Raw genomic sequence first — 20,188 nt, 5'->3', positions numbered from 1 at the left:
TTTGCGCAAAAGTTATAGCGTTTACAAACTAGAGGACATTTTCTGGAATTTACACAGCTTTTAATTTATGACTGCCTATCTCATTTCTTGAGGTGCTAAAATGGCAGGGCAGTACAAACCCCCCCCCCAAATGACCCCATTTTGGAAAGTAGACACCCCAAGGAAATTGCTGATGGGTATGTTGAGCCCATTGAATATTTATTTTTTTTGTCCTAAGGGATTGAATAATGACAAAAAAAAAAATTACAAAAAGTTGTCACTAAATGATATATTGCTCACACATGCCATGGTTATATGTGGAATTGCACCCCAAAATATATTCCGCTACTTCTCCTGAGTATGGGGATACCACATGTGTGGGACTTTTTGGGAGTCTAGTCGCGCACGGCACCCCGAAAACCAATCACCACCTTCAGGATTTCTAAGGGTGCAAATTTTTGAATTTACTCCTCACTACCTATCACAGTTCCGAAGGCCATAAAATGCCAAAATAGCACAAAACCCCCCAAAATTACCCCATTTTGGAAAGTAGACACCCCAAGCTATTTACTGAGGGGCATGTTGAGTCCATGGAATATTTTATATTTTGCCACAAATTGCGGGAATACTACAAACTTTTTTTTTTTTGCACAAAGTTGTCACTAAATGATATATTGCTCACACATGCTATGGGCATATGTGAAATGACACCCCAAAATACATTCTGCTGCTTCTCCTGAGTACAGGGATACCACATGTGTGGGACTTTTTGGGAGCCTAGCCACGTACGGGACCCTGAAATCCAAGCACCGCCTTCAGGATTTCTAAGGGCATACATTTTTTATTTTACTCCTCACTACCTATCACAGTTTTGAAGGCCATAAAATGCCAAGATGGCACAAAACCCCCCCAAATGACCCCATTTTGGAAAGTAGACACCCCAAGCTATTTGCTGAGGGCCATGTTGAGACCATTGAATATTTTTTTTTTTTGTCCCAAGGGATTGAATAATGACAAAAAAAAAAAAAAATTTTTTTTTTACAAAAAGTTGTCACTAAATGATATATTGCTCACACATGCCATGGTTATATGTGGAATTGCACCCCAAAATATATTCCGCTACTTCTCCCGAGTATGGGGATACCACATGTGTGGGACTTTTTGGGAGTCTAATCGCGCACGGCACCCCAAAAACAAATCACCACCTTCAGGATTTCTAAGGGTGCAAATTTTTGATTTCACTCCTCACTACCTATCACAGTTTCGAAGGCCATAAAATGCCAAAATAGCACAAATCCCCCCAAAATGACCCCATTTTGGAAAGTAGACACCCCAATCTATTTACTGAGAGGCACGTTGAGTCCATGGAATATTTTATATTTTGCCACAAGTTGCGGGAATATTACAAACTTTTTATATTGCTCACACATGCTATGGGCATAAGTCAAATTACACCCCAAAATAAATTCTGTTGCTTCTCCCGAGTACGAGGATACCACATGTGGGGGACTTTTTGGGAGCCTAGCCACGTACGGGACCCCGAAAACCAAGCACTGCCTTCCGGATTTAAATATAAAATGCTACCAAAAAACTGTTAGCGATCGCAGGGATCAGGCCTGACTCTGCGATCGCTGCAGTTATGTGTTTAGTGTTTTGTAAGTGACAGTGATCGATCGATACTGCACTTGGGTGGGCTGGGCAGAGGGGCAAAACGCAGGTGCCAGCAGGTATCTGGGCTGATCCCGCTAACAATGCATTTTTTTGGAACCCTGAACTGCTGGGGATGCTAGTATAGATCTGATCAGATCAGATATTGATCTGTTCAGATTCTATACCACTACGGGAGGTTTATGCTTTGCGTGTGGGTGTTAGCGGTACTGGCACTAACCTAGCGCTGCCTGGGGCGACGCAGACCCTGACCCTAAAATCTAATTGATATCACCCGCCGGGTGATCAGGGGGTTAAACCTTTATTGGGTAATAAATGGTGGGTGCCCTGATGCTATAAAAAGCAAACTAACCAGAGTCACCCGTAACACTTATACGGTGATCAGTGGTGAAAGGGTTAACTAGGGGCAATCAGGGGGTTCAAATTTTTATTAGGTAGTATATGGGGGTCCCTGGCGCTATAAAAAAACCTGATGGGGAACCTAAATAACTAACTGGCTAACCAGCGTCACCAGTGACACTTATACTGTGATCGCTGGTGAAAGGGTTAACTAGGGGCAATCAGGGGGTTAAAACCATTATTGGGTAGTATATGGGGGTACTTAACGCTATAAAAACCTGGCGGTGAACCTAAAAAAATAACTAGCTACCTAACGACACTAGTGACACTAATGCAGCGATCAGAAAAACGATCGCTTAGTGACACTGGCAAAAGGGGGTGAAAGGGTTAACTAGGGGCAATCAGGGGGTTAAAACCATTATTGGGTAGTATATCAGGGTACCTAGCGCTATAAAAACCTGGCGGTGAACCTAAAAAAATAACTAGCTACCTAGCGACACTAGCGACACTAATGCAGCGATCAGAAAAACGATCGCTTAGTGACAGTGGCAAAAGGGGGTGAAAGGGTTAACTAGGGGCAATCAGGGGGTTAAAACCATTATTGGGTAGTATATCGGGGTACCTAGCGATATAAAAACCTGGCGGTGAACCTAAAAAAATAACTAGCTACCTAGCGACAGTAATGACACTGATGCAGCGATCAGAAAAATGATCGCTTAGTGACACTGGCAAAAGGGGGTGAAAGGGTTAACTCTAGGGGCAATCAGGGGGTAAAATCTTTATTGGGGGTGATAGGGGGCTACCCTGGACCTAACACTAACTGCCCTGACAGTTTTAACTGTTACAACTGACACTGAATGCCTGTGTGTACCTACATGTCAGTGTAGTGTTGGTGCACACTTACTTTTAGTCTTCTCCTCGTAGTCCGGTCAAAAAGACCGCCCCGAGGAGAATGACATCACTTCCTCCTTCCTGTGTAAACAATACACAGTGGGAGGAAGTTCGTCATTGGCCAGGAGCGATCCAGAGGGGGTGGCCAGAAACCAACGGCCATCCCCTCATCACGGATCGCTCCTGGAGGGAACCGGACCGCCGTATCCAGCGGGAGGGGGTCCGATCGGACCCCCCACCCGCTGGAAGGCAGGCACGTACATCTACGTGCTTGTGCCTGCCTGTGCCATTGTGATGACGTACAATGGCAATACGGCGGTCCTTAAGTGGTTAATTCTATCTAAAAAAAGGTTAGCACTTTCTGTGCCTACAACGCCGTAGATGTATATCTGCAGCGTGAGATCTAAGTCACTGCTAGTCTCAGGAGGTCTAGAGTGAATATTGGTAACTACTGTGTTCTTGCTTGTGGGTAGACTTGCATGTGGCTATTGTGTAGAGGTATCAGATGAAAACACTTTCCTTAGATTTTCTTTATAATGGGAACCCCCACTCTGCACAGCCAGGCACATCCCATCTTTACAGCACACTTAAAGTGAATGTAAACCTGATTCATGAAATTTGACCTAGGCACATATATCTGTAGTGTTTACTTATCTCTCTCCAAAGCATGTCTTTCTGCTGCTCCGTTCTTCTGTTATCAGCGTGAGAACTTCTGACAAGTTCTCCGACACGGGAGATAAGCGCAGCTGAAAATTTGGGTTGGGGCGGTTGCTATTAATAGATTAGCGGAGAGCTTGTCTATTGACAGCACAGCTCTGCAAGTATCTTCTTTCATCTGCCTAGGTGGAGAGGGGGGGTGTGCCTTTCCTCCAATCAGCTGTCACACAGAGTATGCCAGGACTCCACTCCCACAGCTGAAACAGGAAAAACGAATTCTAACGCAATGTTCACTTTCTAATGAATATAGCAGGCTGAAGCCAGCAGATATAATGTAAATTTAGTTTTTGCTTGAGCTGTAAACAGCTCAGACTGATTGTACAGTTTATCTGGTCTTTCCCTAATCTTAATTAAGTTGTGCATCTCACACTATCGCCAGTAGGTGTCACTGGTACCACAGGCCAGTACGAGAAGTAAAACTAGGTTGAGCTATGGATATTTATTGTTCCAGACAGCCCAGTAGGAGATCCTTAGTCGCTGGTGCATTCTGGGAAAGGATATTTATTTGGGCTGGACCATGTGCTCGCTCTCTCTTACCCTCCTGGCCTGAGGACATGATGCTGCAGTGAGCTGTGCAAGTAGGCCTGTTTGGGGCCTACTAATCCTGAGGGGGTCCTTAAGCTGTGTTGCCTGCGTGGAAGAAGCCAAGCCACACTGAGAAGATCCAGGGGAGGACCCTTGCTAGAGAGAGCCAGGATGAAGGCTGGTCTCTCAGGAGGGCCTGGGGACTCGTTTGGAGGACGCACCTACACCTAAAACGTGCTTACAGTGTTTTGCTGGGTCGACTTAAAGGTTCTGACACTGAGAAGCTGGATCTTGTTCTACATCTGAAATGTATTTGCAGTATTGCCGTGTCCAGGGCTGGCCCTGGACATTGCGCTGCCTGGGCCCAAGAATGAAATGCTGCCCCCCCAAAAAAAAAACACACCCACCAAAAGGCCCTCACATTCATTATTTTATATCATGATAACTAAAATTGAATTCATCAGAGGCGTGGTCAAGATAGCGATCTGAGAGGATGTGGGTGACTGGAGCTCCACACTTGGAAGGCTTAGTTATTAAATTTTACGGGATGTAATACTACCCTGATCTGACTTTTTGTGCTGGCAGGTACTGGTATGAGAAGGGGGAAATCCAGAACTAACCGAAAGCGGAACTCGGCTCCCAAAACCCCTCCGCCATCTAAGGGCCCACAAGCAGGTAACAACCCCAGCATGGCATTGGAGACTGAGCAGCCCAATCCGCTGCCCCCCCCCCCCCCGGAAATGAACAATTTAATGCCCTCATGCAAGCCATCACGGGACTGCAAGACCACTCTAACAGCAAAAATTTATCTCATGCAGATGGAGATGGGGTTGATCAGGCGAGATATGGATAAATATCAGGATAGACTCTCGGAAGCGGTGAGGAAGGTTGGAGACACTGAAGACACGGTCCGTGAGCATGATGCCTCCCTCTGTACGCTACAAGTCAAGATGAAGGCAATGGAAGCCCGCACCGAGGACCAGGAAAATAGGAACCGTAGAAACAACCTGTGTCTGGTGGGACTCCCTGAGGGAGTTGAGGGCCGCAACTCAGCAGCCTACACGGAACATCTACTGTGTACGCTCCTCCCTCAGGCGCCATTTACTCCCCACTTCACAGTGGAAAGAGCCCATAGGATACCATCTGTCAGGGGGCCGCCTGATACCTCTCCGTGTACCTTCATATTCTGGCTGTTGAACTTCACCACGAAAATGCAAAGATCATGATCTTTCCAGATTATTCTATGGAAACGCAGCGACTCCGCAGAACCTTTGACCAAGTTAATGCCCAGCTATGCACCAAAGGGTTAAAGTACAACATGATGTTCCCAGCCCGACTGCGTGTAGTGGATGGGGAGTCTACTCATTAATTTAGCTCCACTTCCTCTGTGCTGTGTCCTGTAAGACTTCTCCTAATAATCCTTCTGACTCGAGCTATGAAACATTGGAGATAGGCCTGGGTCCCCTAGGGCTGAACAAAACCTGAAGGTAACAGCCTGTAACCGGTTGCTTTGGGGGATCCCCCTACTGACCATCCCACCATGGTAACTCACCCCCTTGGGTTCTGACGGTGTTTGCTCGCCTCCAGCTTCTCTGTAGTGCTATGTTAGAATGCTGGCTGCTGTCCTGCCCAATTTACTGATTTCTCAGCGGATATATGCCTTGGCTCCCTGAACTATGGGACTGGAGTGCTCAGTTCAGCTGCTTATGGGCCTCAGGTGGGTGTCAATGGTCCCTCTCTCTGGATGGACATGAGGGAACGGTAGCTGCTGGCGGGATGCAGCTCTCCTTGCCTTACTTGAGCCTCATGGAAACTCTGACGTGCTCGCCCAGACTGGTCCCCTATATGGTGCTATGTCTGATTACCCTGATTCCACTGGGAGATACGGGATATTTGAGGGGATGGGTGGAGGGGAGTTCCTAACTAATTAATATATCTTGTTGTATAAGTGTATCTCTATATTTATTTATTTCATTTTTCCCCATTTATGTTTTATTGAGGGGTATTATGGTATGCCCACTTGACTTTTCAGCAAAATAACTCTTCAGGGACACAACTATATACAGTCCATATATAAACTCTTCTTCTGCCTCCTGCACAAATCTTGCTTCCAGAACACACAGGCCCAACTGGAACACTGTTTGGGGGATCTGACAAGGCACTCAATCAGATCTAGCAAAAGCCTTTTACAGGCAGGGGCCATGGGCCCCTTTGATGTGTAGAAAAAGTCTGTGTCCCATCTACCTTCCTATGGCATTGCCAGCCCACCTAGCTGCAACCGCCCCTTTTCACTAGCCCTCCTGGCTACTCTTCCAAAGTCCTCTCAGATTGATTCTGCATCCATTCCAAACTGCTCTCACCCAGTCCTCTCAGGCTGCCTCTCAATCTTCCTGACTGTAACACTCACCAGCCAGCTGGCTGTCTTCTCCCTGGAGATCACTGGCTCCTGCTGTCCTCACACCTGCTCCTAAGTCACCAGTCAGGACACCTCTGTGTGTTTTAAAGAGGGTCCCCTCTGCACCCGAGCTCTCAGAGCTGAGGTCACCCACATCCATCAGTGGCTAATTCTGGGGTAAGTGCTACACGAACTGTCTCTTCCTTTTTCAAGAACTGTCTGTAAATTTTTTGTTGCTTAAAGTGGTTGTAAACTCTGCAAAAAAAAAAAAAAGATCTAGCACCCTGGAGTTTAGGCAGGGATGTTCCTCACAAATTTTCTTGCCAGGAGTTATCCTGGTCGATTGTTATAGATCCATTGATTTTTTTCCCCACGTTTAGCCTTGTTGCACTTATCTCTTCTACCACTTGGTGGTATTAGATATGAGAAAGGCAACCCAAGGTCAGGTTATGGGTATATGGGGTATTTCAGCCAATGGGCAGGGGTTTTCTTGAATCCCTTTGCCTGCTGGGAGCACCTATATATTTGGGTGGAGTCAAGTGATCTATGTTCTGTGCCACCTAGATGGCTGTCTGGGTGGACGTGTGTCATATGCCCCACGTGGGAGGCTGTGTGAGGGCTTATCCAGAAGCAAGAGAGCAGCGCATGGTTGGGATTGCGGCTTGCAGTCCAACCAGAAGTAATGGTTCTGCTGGCTGGAGAACCTGTCATTGGTCAGAGGTAGAAGGGAAGCTGTCGCTACAAAGGGACCGAACCACCTTGTTACCAGGGACCACAGTGAGTAACTGAAGCAAGTACCGGAGCAGTATTATCACCGAACGGACACGGTGGAGAATTGGGAAAACTTCAGGTGGTGATCAAGTCAGGGACCCTGCCAGTGGAGAAGAGGCTTGCAGAGCAGTCTTGTGTGACAAGCTAGGGACTGAGCAGGCTAGTGGGGGTGACGCTTGAGAAGTAGCTGGAGTGCCAAGCTAGGGACCCAGCAGAGCACTGTAACACCGTAAAGATTGGAGGAGCTCAAGGCATTCAGAGTTAGTGAATCAGAGGGTCTAGTGAGAAACCAGGAGCACTGCTCCCGCTGTGAAATCAGTGGGTTCTACGGCAGCCATTGCTCACAGGAGAGTGGGATCAGCGGTGTGCTGATGTAAACAAAGCATAACGCTGATTTGTCAGTGAGGAAAAGTGAGAGATCGTGTTTTAGCTAGGCTAAATTATAATAATACGTTATTATTATTGTTATTATTATTATTATTATTATTAATAATAATAATAATTTGCTACGTTTCATTCGTTTAGATGCGGCATGCATTTTTTCCGATAATTCGTATCTTTGGAAAAATTTGTATTCGTTATGTTCACTAACAGCCAAATTTGAAAGGAAATTCCAATACCTATAATTTAATAGTTAGTAATAGTTAGTAATAGTTATTATTAGTTATTATTTCGGAATTCAGAATTTTAGAAATTTCGGATTTTTGTTCTTATTTTCGGATTTTCGAATTTCAGATTTTCGCTCTTTAGAATTTTTGAATTTATGATTTACGATTTTTCGAATTTTTGTAAAAATTTGTTAAAACTGGTTTCGTTAATTTGAATTTTTCCAAATGTCGCGTTTCGTTGAAAAATTAATTTGTAACTAAACGAATTGCACATGTCTTTGAAAAACTAGCAGCTATCATGCACGATAAATTCAACAGGTTTACAAATATTTGGAACCCTTGGATAAGAAACTACCTATGGAGAAATATGGATGACTCAGTCTGGTCACATTGACTATCCATGTTTCACTATTCGAGGTTTGATCTACGTCGTGGTCCCATTCCTAACCCTTTGTCTTGTCTCTTTCAAATTTGTTTACTCTTTTGCATTCTCTTCTTCTTTGTTCTTTGCCCAGTCCTATGGATGATGCATCCTATTAGGGGTGCTTCATTACTATGAAATTAATTGAAAGATTCATTGTCATACTAGACATATAGTTAGTGGTGTCCACCTCCTTAAAACGTTAGATTGATCTCCGGTTTTGTTACCGCTATGATTCTTTATGGGTTTTTTCAACCTTCAAAATAGCTCAGCATATGGCATTGACTACTATTTGACTGTTTTTTTTTCTGTATAGGGACCTGATGCTGTAATGGATCGATCTTCCATCACATCCCTTGTATCCTTAAAGCAGAGTTCCAACAGCATATAGTAGACGTGTGCACTGACAAAAAATTTTTTTCATTTCATTCGGTTTATTTTTTATTTTTTTGCAATTTTCAATTTTTGATTTTCGATTTTCAGATTTAAATTTTCCAAATTTTCGAATTCAGAATTTCCAAATTTTTGGAATTCGGCAATTCTAAAATGTGAAAATCCAAAAATTTTTGCATCTGAAAAAAAGAAAGAAAATCAGTAAAATTTGAGACAATAACTAACTAATAATAACGAACTACTAAATTATAGGTATTGGAATTTCCTTTGAAATGTATCTATTTGTGAACGTATTGAATACAAAGTTACAAATTATCCGAAATAATGAATGCCTCATCTAAACAAATGGAATAAAACAAATGAATAATAAAAAAAGTTTTATTATTATTATTATTATTGTTATTTGTTATTATTAGATCATTACGTTACATTCTTTTAGATATGGCATTCGTTATTTCAGATAATCTGTAACTTTAGATAAATTTGTACTCGTTATGTTCACTAACAGCCAAATTCGAAAGGAAATTCCAAGACCTATAATTTAATCGTTATTATTAGTTATTATTTCAGATTATCGGGTTTTTGAATTTTCATATTTTCATTCTTTTGAATTTTCAGATTTTAATTCTTATTTTCAGATTTTCAAATTTCCAAATCTTAGAATTTTCTCATTTCCGAAATTCAGAATTTTCAAATTTTCTAATTTCTTCATTTCAAATTTTCAAATTTTCAATCTTCCGAAATTTCCAATCTTCCGAATTTCCAAACTTCTGAATTTCCAAACTTTAACAATTCCAATTTTCGAATTTTCTAATTTTCAAATTTTCCAGTTTCCGAAATTTCCAATTTAGGAAATTCAGAATTTTCCAATTCATGAAATTTTTCAATTCATGAAATTTTCCAATTTACGAAATTCGGAAATTTCAAAAATTCGGAAATTTGAAATTCGGAAATTAGAATTTCGTAAATTCGTAATTGTCAAAGTTCCTTAAAAAACAAATTTGGAACGAAATAAATTGCACATGTCTAACATATAGCACTATTTATAAAAAAAAACTTCCATTAGCAGCATAGTCTTCTAATGTGGCACTCATTTGTCTTCTAATTTTCGGCGCTATACTTTAGATTATATATAAAAACGTACCTTATATTTCCTCTTCTTGTAGGTTCCCATTTTGCCTATGGGCAGACGAAGCCCACGAGGATATTCTTCCAGGATATGGTGCTGCTGAAAAACCAGCATCCCTCGCCCGTGCTCGCGCAATGCGCAGTATGGACACATCGCAGAGCAGGAAATGCGATGCTAGCCCTCGGCGCTGCCCACTGACTCCTGGGAAAGGATGACAAGCATCAGGAGCACTAGTGAGCACAGGCGCCGAGGGAAATGACATCAATCGCCATGGAGAGAAAGTGGCAGAATACAAGGGACCCCATTGCAACAGTGCTGAAGGGGTGAGTAAAAAACAAATTTCCAAATGTTTTTGCTGATGCAAAATACTGTTGATTTCTGCAAAGTTGATTTTATGGGTGCTCCACTTTAATTTCTTTGTGAATTTAGATGCATACTTTTGTCAATGTCTAACAAGTCATGTATCTGTGAGTTGCTTTCTGTTTTAATTCCTTAACCGCTTAAGGACTGCCCCACGTACATATACTGTGGCAGGACGGCCCTTAAAGCGGGATTCCACCCTAAAGTGGAACCTCCGCTGATCGGATCCCTCCCCCCCTCCGGTGTCACAATTGGCACCTTTCAGGGGGAAGGGAGGTGCAGATACCTGTCAAAGACAGGTATTTACACCCACTTCCGGGCATAGACTCCCGTGGGAGTCTACGCCATTTCCTGCCCTGACGCACTGTCTGCTGGGACACACACGGGTCCCAGTGACAGCGCGGAGAATTCCTATTGCGCTGCGCGACTCGCGCATGCGCAGTAGGGAACCGGGAAGTGAAGCCGATTCGCTTCACTTCCTGATTCCCTCAGCTAGAATGGTGGCGGCAGCAGCCGAGGGCCGAGCGATCGATCGGCCTCGGCTGCCGGCATCGCTGGAACCCGGGACAGGTAAGTGTCCATTTATTAAAAGTCAGCAGCTGTAGTATTTATAGCTGCTGGCTTTTAATATTTATTTTTTTGGTGGAATCCCTCTTTAAGTGCAAAATCACATACCTGTACATGATTTTTTTTCAAGGACTCTGGGGTGCGCGTGCATGCCGCCGGAGGCCCGCTCCTGCTGTGATTGGACACAACGGGAGGCAATCAGTGGGTCTGGAGGCCGCGGTGGCCGCCGATCACCTGCGAATGTTCACAGGAGAGACAGAACGGTGGTTTGTGAGAAAGAAAAAGGGAGATCTTGTGTTTCTGCTAAGCAGAAACACGGATTTCTGTTTTCCTCCAGTCACAGCATTCCCCCCCCCCCCCAGTTAGAAAGCACACTTAACCCTTTGAGTGCCCCTGGTGTTAACCCCTTCCCTGCCAGTGTCAGTTATACAGTGACAGTGCATTTTTTTTAGCACTGATCACTGCAATGATGTGACTGGTCCCCAAAAAGTGTCACTTAGTGTCAGATTTGTCCGCCGCAATATCCCAGTCCCGCAAAAAATCACTGATCGCTGCCATTACCAATAAAAACAATAAAAAAGAAAAAGTCCATAAATCCATCTAATATTTTGTAGACACAGATAACTTTTGCTAACCAATCAACATACACTTATTGGGATTTTATTTACCAAAAACATGTAGCAGAATACATATTCGCCTAAATTGATGAAAAAATTTGATTTTTTACTTTTTTTTTTTATTGGGTACGTTTTAAAGCAGAAGTAAAAAATATTGTGGGAAAAAAGGCTCTATTTGTGGGAAAAAAGGACATAAATTTTATTTGGGTACAGCGTAATAGTCAGTTAAACAACGCAGTGCTGTATCACAAAAAATGGCCTGGTCAGGAAGGGGGTAAAACCTTCCGGAGCTGAAGTGGTTAATAAAAACGTAATATAATGCAAAAACAAACAAAACTTTTCAGAGTAGAATAATTTTGGAATTGTTGGTTGTATTGTGAAGATTGGAATACACACTATTAATAAAGCTGACGTATTATTATTATTATTATCATTATTATTTTTAAAATATTTTATTTCATAATTGTAGCACCACCCCCGTAAGAGTTGCAGATGTCAGGGTTCCGCACTGGTGCACAGCCAGTCACACAGAATTTCCTTCTTGCATCCAGACACAGAAATCAGTCCTTTTGGCTTGTTTCTGTTATTTTAAAGAATGATAACTTGGATGGGGTGGTTAGGGATTATGGAATTCCCAACTTGAAAAATGTCCAACAAACACAACCAGGCACAACTTCCTCTCTATTTCCAGATTCCTCTTCTACCTTCCTCCTGCACAAACTTGGTTCCTTTGTACAGCTCTTAATGGGTTAATTCCCTTGGGAACTAATAGTCTCTTGTTAGCTCAGCAACAGCCCATTACAGTCTAGAAACTCTCAGTCCCTTGGCAAAGTAGAACATGTGGAGTGAACAGCATATCTCACCACCTTCTGCCTCCCCTGTAGACGCTGATCCCAGTTCTACTGCTTGTAGAAATGCTAGCCCACCTGGCTGTCACCAGCCCACCTGGCCTCTTCTTCTTCCCAGTCCTCTTGACTGACAAACACACATAGAGATTCCCCAGGGAAAGGTTGGATAAAGACTTGGCACACCGCTGTCTTCAAGAGACACCTGCTACAGTTGGCAGTCTCTCCCCTTGTCTTTCCCTGCACCATGCTGATCTACTCACTGTCTTTCCTTGCTCTCTCTGCTGTCTCTCCGTTTAGGGTCCCTCCAACTGCCTACTGTGGTAGAATCCTTCCAGGCCAGGCTCCTAAGTTCCCTGCCAGGCCCACTTCCTGGGGATTGGCTAAGGGCCTCTAAATATTCAAGGCAACTCCTCCTAGTTTCTGCCCACTAACTTCTAGAAAGTTCTCCAACATTCAAGAAACAGTGGGGGCACCAGAGAGCTGCCAGAATGAGTTATCCAGTCCTAACCTCTAATAACCCTGATCCAGATTCCATTCCTTGGGTTTATCGTTGGACCAAATACATTTGCCTCTACTACCACTAGTAGCCCACTAGAGAGGCTGCTACATAATTATATTTTTTAAAGCCTAATGCTTTCTTTGAATATTTACAGTGGTTCACCTAGGATTGACATAAGTATATATGTGCAATGCCTGGTCGGTCACTGTAGTATTTGGAAATAACTGTAGTAGGCACCACTACTACTACTGATCAGCAATAGCTTCCGGGTCCTGCTGAATAATGAATACGGGGTGTAAAGGGCTCGACACACAGGCACCATTCAGAGAATGCTTGCATTCTCTCAATGAATGCAAAATGTTCTCTGATTAGATTAGGTGGCACTCCTCGCCATTTTGTCCAATCAGAGAATCATTTCTATTCATTCATTCAAAATGCACAGCATTCACTGAATGGTGCCCATGCCAAGCGATTGACCTCCCAGTTCACTATGCAGGACAGCTGCTCAGCACAGGAAGCCTGTGCTAATGGCAAACAATGTTGTAGCAGTGCCTACTACAGTCATTTTTAGCTACCACGGGCATTGGCCATGTATGGAAAATGCCGACTTACATTGGTTGCTGGACCAATGGAACAAAGCAAATAAAACCATATCTAAACTTTAGCTTTAATAATATTAGAACGTTGGTAATAATTAGACATGTGCAGAGTAAAATATTTCATTTCGTATGGGTGACCCCGACCCCCTCTGATGTAATGGAAACCTGCCTGTGTTACATCAGAGGGGGGCGGGGTCACCCATACGTCACGGGGAAGCCCGGGTTTCCCCTTGTGTCAGAGGGGGGCGGGGTCAGGTGACAGGTGGCCCCGCCCTCCGCATATAACAAACGTCAGGCCGCCGGGATCCCCGCAGTGTCTCCTCCATGGAGACAGAAGATGGATGGATTCGCTGCGCTGATTCAGATCAGCCATTGCTGGACCCCGGAGAGATGATCGTCTGTCGCTGGATAGCAAGAGTGGCTTACCATCGCTGGAATCTTTTTTTTATTTTTTTTATTTTTAATAAAGGAATTTTTCAAAAGTTTGTTTGTCTTATTTAAAAAAATTTTACACTTTCTTTGTGAAATGGTAAGGGGGGCGGGATCTGGGGGTCCCCTTGTTAAAGGGGGCTTCCAGATTCTGATAAGCTCCCCACCCGCAGACCCCCACAACCACCGGCCAGGGTTGTGGGGATGAGGCCCTTCTCCACATCAACATGGGGACAAGGTGCTTTGAGGGGTCACAGACCCCCAAAGCATCCTCCCAATTGAGGGCATGTGGCCTGGTACGGTTCAGGAGGGAGGGGGGCTGCTCTTTTGTCCCCCCCTCTTTTCCTGCGGCCTGCCAGGTTGCGTGCTCGGATAAAGGGTCTGGTATGGATTTTTAGGGAGACCCCCACGTCAATTTTTTTTTTTATTTGACGAGGGGTTCCCCTTACCTGAAATTCGGACGAAAATGCATTCGGACGAAAACTAATGTACATGTCTAGTAATAATAATAATAATGATAGTAATAATAATAATAGTAATATTGGCACAGTAAATTAGAGGCTCCTTGGATTTCTGGCAGCGTTTTTTGTTATTATCTGGCTCTCCTACCATTGGGAGGTTTGGTGTGGTGATGGTCCCCAGATCACTAACCCTATGGTTAAAAAAATTTAAACTGTATATAGCATATCACATACCTTGTTGTTATACAGTCAGGTCCATAAATATTGGGACATTGACACAATTCTAATGTTTTTGGCTCTATACACCACCACAATGGAGACTTTCAGCTTTAATATGAGGGTATTTACATCCAAATCAGGTGAACGTTGTAGGAATTACAACAGTTTGTATATGTGCCTCCCACTTTTTAAGGGACCAAAAGTAATGAGACAATTGGCTGCTCAGCTGTTCCATGGCTCGGTGTGTGTTATTCCCTCATTATCCCATTTACAAGGGGCAGATAAAGGGTCCAGAGTTAATTTCAAGTGTGCTATTTTCATTTTGGAATCTGTTGCTGTCAACTCTCAATGTGAGATCCAAAGAGCTGTCACTGTCAGTGAAGCAAGCCATCATTAGGCAAAAAAAACAAAACAAACCCCTACAAACCCCTAGTAATACTGACATATAATCACACATAGGTTGGACTTGATGGACTGGTGTCTTTTTTTCAACCTCACCTACTATGTACTGTATTTATCGGCGTATAACACGCACCCCAAGTTTAGGAGGGAAGTTTAAGGAAAAAAACTTACATTTAAATGCCCATCAATGCAGCCTTGTCAGTGTCCATCTGCAGCCTTGTCATTGCAGCCTTGCCCCAGTGTCATTTGCAGACTTTAAAAATGGTGCTGCCGAGATACAGAGCCGGATGTTCTGTGTATCTCGGCGGCGCTCGATAGTTCTCGGCGGCTTTCGGCCATTCTCGGTCTTTCAGCCCCTGCTCTGTCAGCCCCCTTCCTCTCTGTCAGATATCCCCTCTTCTCTGTCAGCTACCCCCCTCCTCTCTGTCAGTTACCCCCTCCTCTGTCAGCCCCCCCTCCTCTGTCAGCCCCCTCCTCTCTGTCAGCCCCCTCCTCTCTGTCAGCTACCCCCCTCCTCTCTGTCAGCTACCACCACCTCTCTGTCAGCTACCCCACACCTCTCTGTCAGCTACCCCCTCCTCTGTCAGCCCCCTTCCTCTCTGTCAGCCACCCCTCCTCTGCCAGCCACCCCTCCTCTGCCAGCCACCCCTCTTTTCTGTCGGCCCCCTCCTCCTCCCCTGTCAGCTACCCCCTCTTCTCTGTCTGCTACCCCCTCTTCTCTGTCTGCTACCCCCTCCTCTCTGTCAGCCACCCCTTCTCTGTCAGCCACCCCTTCTCTGTCAGCCCCCCTCCTCTGTCAGCCCCCCTCCTCTCTGTCAGCCCCTCCTCCTCTGACAGCCCCCTCTCTATCAGCCCCCCTCCTCTGACAGCCCCCCTCCTCTGCCAGCCCCCTCCTCTCTGCCAGCCACCCTCTATGTCAGCCCCTCTTCTCTCTGTCAGCCCCTCTTCTCTCTGTCAGCCCCCCTTCTCTCTGTCAGCCCCCCTCCTCTCTGTCAGCCCCCCCCTCCTCTCTGTCAGCCCCCCCTGCTCTCTGTCAGCCCCCTCTATGCCAGCCCCCCTCCTCTGTCAGCCACACTCCTCTCAGCACACCTCATTACTACTCTCTTTGGGTAACCCAAAAGGTGTCCCAGGTATTTTACAATCCTAGAGAGTGTACTACAAAAAAAAATGCCATGCGCCGTGAAAATGTTCTGGTTTGGCTTGAAGAAAAGGTGGCAATCCTCCTCTTGGCTGCTTCTCTGATTAATGCCCTCCTTGCCCAGCCTGTCAGTTTAGCTGGATGGGCTGGCTATTTGAGACTCCCATACTGCTTTTTAAATGTTTTTACACCATTTTTATTACACTATTGTGTTCTTTTTATGTCTCCTTGACTGCGAGAAATTTCCAATAAAACATTATTGGCTGATCTGCACTCTGTGGAGCACTTTTTTTCCTCCTTTTTCATGATATTCTTGGTACCGGTGAACACTGACGAGCTGGATTCTGAAGCTGTGGATGTTCCTAGAGATTATCTCCTGCCGTGAACCTATCCCTGTGATCCGGGACCTCATTATCATACCTAAAGACAACCATCCGTGACCTCATTATCATACCTAAAGACAACTACAACTATGCGCATTTGACCCACTGCCATATGGTATGTGTGTCCACCTCTGCTGGTAAGAGTACCTCATTGAGTGTTTTAAGCATTGATGTTCTCCATTTCACAAGCATTACATCCTTGTGCAGTCATCATCTCAGAGACATTACGGTTGATCTCCATTCGGATTTAAATCCTCCAGATTGACTTACATGTACTAGTTTCACATTAAAGTCATTGGACTTTCACTTGCATATTGCACATTATTGTTCACTTTGTGATTTTTATTTATTTTTCACTTGGCTATTACAAGCCTTAGCGCTACACTTTTTTTGCTTGTATTTGTATGACTTTGTTTGAGTGTTAGCTGCTATAGAAATTTCCTTTTTCATTTTTTTGTGTATCTCACCCCCACTTTTTAGGTTTAGGGCAGTGTTATCCCCCCCCCCCCTTTTTTTTGTATACTCAGTTTAGCTGGATGGCCATGTCTTGGTAGGTTTGCAGCTGTGTCATACTCTTTTCGTTTTGAAATGATGGATTGAACAGTGCTCTGTGAGATGTTTAAAGCTTGGGATTTTTTTTATAACCTAACCCTGCTTTAAACTTCTCCACAACTTTATCCCTGACCTGTTTAGTGTGTTCCTTGGCCTTAATGATGCTGTTTATTCACTAAGGTTCTCCAACAAACCTCTGAGGGCTTCACAGAACAGCTGTATTTATACTGAGATTAAATTACACACAGGTGGACTCTATTTACTAATTAGGTGACTTCTGAAAGCAATTGGTTCCACTAGATTTTAGTTAATGGTATTAGAGTAGAGAGGGCTGTTTACAAATGCATGCCACAATTTTCAGATATTTATTTGTAAAAAAAAAAAAAGAATTGAAAACCATTTATCATTTTCCTTCCACTTCACAATTATGTGCCACTTTGTGTTGGTCTACCACATAAAATCCCAATAAAATACATTCATATTTTTGATTGTAACATGGCAAAACGTGGAAAATTTCCAGGGGTATGAATACTTTTTCAAGGCACTGTAAATGAACCAATGAAAAGTGAAATATTATACCGTGCTGTCCCTTTAAGCAATGAACAGCAGCCAGCACAGCAAACAAACAATTACAAAACAAAACATAACAAAATGGAAGTGCGCTTCCATTTTGTTACTGTAAATGAGCCAGCATTCTAATATGTGTAAACTGCAATGATTGTGTACACTTAGTATTAAAAAAATGTGTCAAACAAAATATATATATAAGAAAGTGTCCATAGTCTGCTTTAAAATATCTACCGTACACCAAAATATAAAGCATAAAAATATTTTTCAACCGTTCAGTAGAGTGCCATCCACCATGTTCTTTGAGCTACAGTGAGACCTTCTTAGCTCTCCAAACCAAGTGCTCGGCTGCGTCGGATCAGGGCCGTCTTTAATATTATTTGGACCCCGGGCAAACATTTTTTTGGGCCCTCCCAAATTCACTTATCAACTATTTGCAGGCAGCGCAGGCTCACGGGGCAGCTGCTTTTGGGCCCCGCAATAATGACTGGGCCCAGGGCATCTGCCCCTTTTGTCCTGCATTAACGATGGCCCTGCGTGGGATTTAGGGGGACACTCACCAGATCTGTGTGGCCATATAGACCTAAACAGCCTTATAACTTGTGCTCGTGTTTGGCATGGATATTGTCTCCAGTGTTTCTTCCTCTTTCACATCTCATATCATCTCATATGGAATCATAAATCCCCGAAACATCAACATCCGGATGTTGATGACGTCATGTCCGGTTTGAGGTGGGACGCACGCCGAGCCTTTGGAGAGAGTGGTGTGGCGGGTTTGGAAAAATAGCAGGCTGATTGAGCTGGTGCCATTCGGGACACAATGAAATGTAAGTGCTAAAGACTGTCTGTATTTTAATTATTGATTTTAATAAACATACTGCACTATCATTGCCTTTTGGGGATTTATGATTTATTTCAGTTTAAAAATTGTATTGACTGGTAATATACAGTACCAGCAGGGATTTCTATTAGAAGAGGAGGAACCAAAGTCCCACGTCAAATTTAGGATCACAATATAACGGTGATTTTATTATTTTGCTCATGAACTCAGCTTGTAAAAAATGCTCTTTAGTAGCTCTCCGTTCTCTAGGTAGCCTCCAAAGCCTCATACACACTCATACACGTTTAGCCCCGATGCTTGAGGCTCCGGTGTTTAGCTGAGGCTGGAGGGATATGGAACACCTTCCAACCCTGCCTCCGGTAGCCTGTCAGACTCTATGGGAGGCCGAGGCTGCTGAGGCTGGAAGGTGCAGGTAGGTGTACTTCTGTTTAGGGCAGTATGTGTCCAAGGTCCAATGCCCAGATTGCTTGCGCTCGGGGACAAGTATTCACCCCCGAACAAAGGTATTCAGGATAGCCACTAGGGTATTAAGAGAAGGTAAAAAAAAGCCCACCTCACAACTGATAACCCTCTCTGGTCCAGTTTCTTGATCTCCTCCAGTTCTCTTCATCTCCGTTGCTCCAAAACTACTTAGACCAAAGACCGTAATGGAGAAAACTATCTATGTTCTTCTGATACTTCTACCGGTCATATTTGTTTCTCTCAGGCTTCACCTTGACTACTATAATCCTCCGCCTTCCACACCTTCTTTTTAGACAACCTGAACTTGCTCTGTAAAGGACAAGTCCTGGCAACAAGTGAAGTCATTGTTATTTGTTGTAATGCTTCCAGGAACTAAGTAAATTATTACTGAAAGTAAAAATAAATAAATAAATCGTCTTTATGATGACAGCTACAATATCTCACAAAAGTGAGTAAATATTTTATCATACCTTTTCATGTGACAACACTGAAGAAATGACACTTTGCTACAATGTAAAGTAGTGAGTGTACACCTTGTATAACAGTGTACATTTGCTGTTCCATCAAAACAACTTAACACACAGCCATTAATGTCTAAATCGCTGGCAACAAAAGTGAGTACACCCCTAAGTGAAAATGGCCCAAAGTGTCCATATTTTGTGTGGCCACCATTATTTTCCAGCACTGCCTTAACCCTCTTGGGCATGGAGTTCACCAGAGCTTCACAGGTTGCCACTGGAGTCCTCTTCCACTCCCCCATGATGACATCACAGAGCTGGTGGATGAGCCATTTTCCCTACCCAGTGTCATGCGACTCGTTCGTGTTACAAGGCCTCAGGTGTGAATGGGGAGCAGGTGTGTTAAATTTGGAGTTATCACTCTCATGTTGGTCACTGTAAAGCCCCATACACACTCTACTGATTTTTGTCTTCAGATTTACCAAAACCATATAATATGAGGTCAAACCTTAGGAGTTTCAATTTGTATGCAATCAGGCCGGCCCTTGCACTACATGGTTTTGGTAAATCTGAAGACAAAAATCTGCAGAAAATCTGATAGTGTGTATGGGGCTTAAAGCCTCGTACACACGATCGGACTTTCCGACAACAAAATTTTGTCCTAAGGACGTTGTCTCAAACTTGTCTTGCATACACACAGTCACACAATTGTTGGCCAACAATTACGAACGTAGTGACGTGCTACGTGATTTTTCAGCTCTTTAGCACCACCTTTTGGGCTCCTTCTGCTAATTTTGTATTAGTAGAAGTTTGGTGAGTGTTTATTTAAGCTTTTCTTTTTGCGCTTTTTATTTTGCGTTTTTCATTTTGTGCTTTTCAGTTCGTTTCTGAACAGCCGTTCAACAACCAGCCATGTTGCAGAATCGGAGGAGATAACGTGTTATTTATTA

At 43.8% G+C, this 20,188-nt stretch overlaps 1 protein-coding gene across 1 annotated transcript in view; it reads right to left on the bottom strand.

Annotated features, from left to right (window-relative positions):
* LOC143957101 (NACHT, LRR and PYD domains-containing protein 3-like) overlaps positions 1–19,072 on the bottom strand; it is a 116,386-nt gene extending 97,314 nt beyond the window's left edge. The window contains exon 1 of the mRNA XM_077467245.1: positions 18,872–19,072. The gene's annotated coding sequence lies outside the window, so the exon portion shown is untranslated. The remainder of the gene's footprint in view (positions 1–18,871) is intronic.
* Between the last annotated feature and the right edge of the window lie 1,116 nt (positions 19,073–20,188).

Source organism: Lithobates pipiens, unplaced genomic scaffold, assembly GCF_037356315.1.
Source record: "Lithobates pipiens isolate NorthernLeopardFrog02 unplaced genomic scaffold, aLitPip1_a1.2 Scaffold_51, whole genome shotgun sequence".
Classification (NCBI taxonomy): domain Eukaryota; kingdom Metazoa; phylum Chordata; class Amphibia; order Anura; family Ranidae; genus Lithobates; species Lithobates pipiens.
The sequence above is the reverse complement of the archived record's forward strand: the minus strand, read 5'-3'. Positions and strand labels throughout refer to the sequence as shown.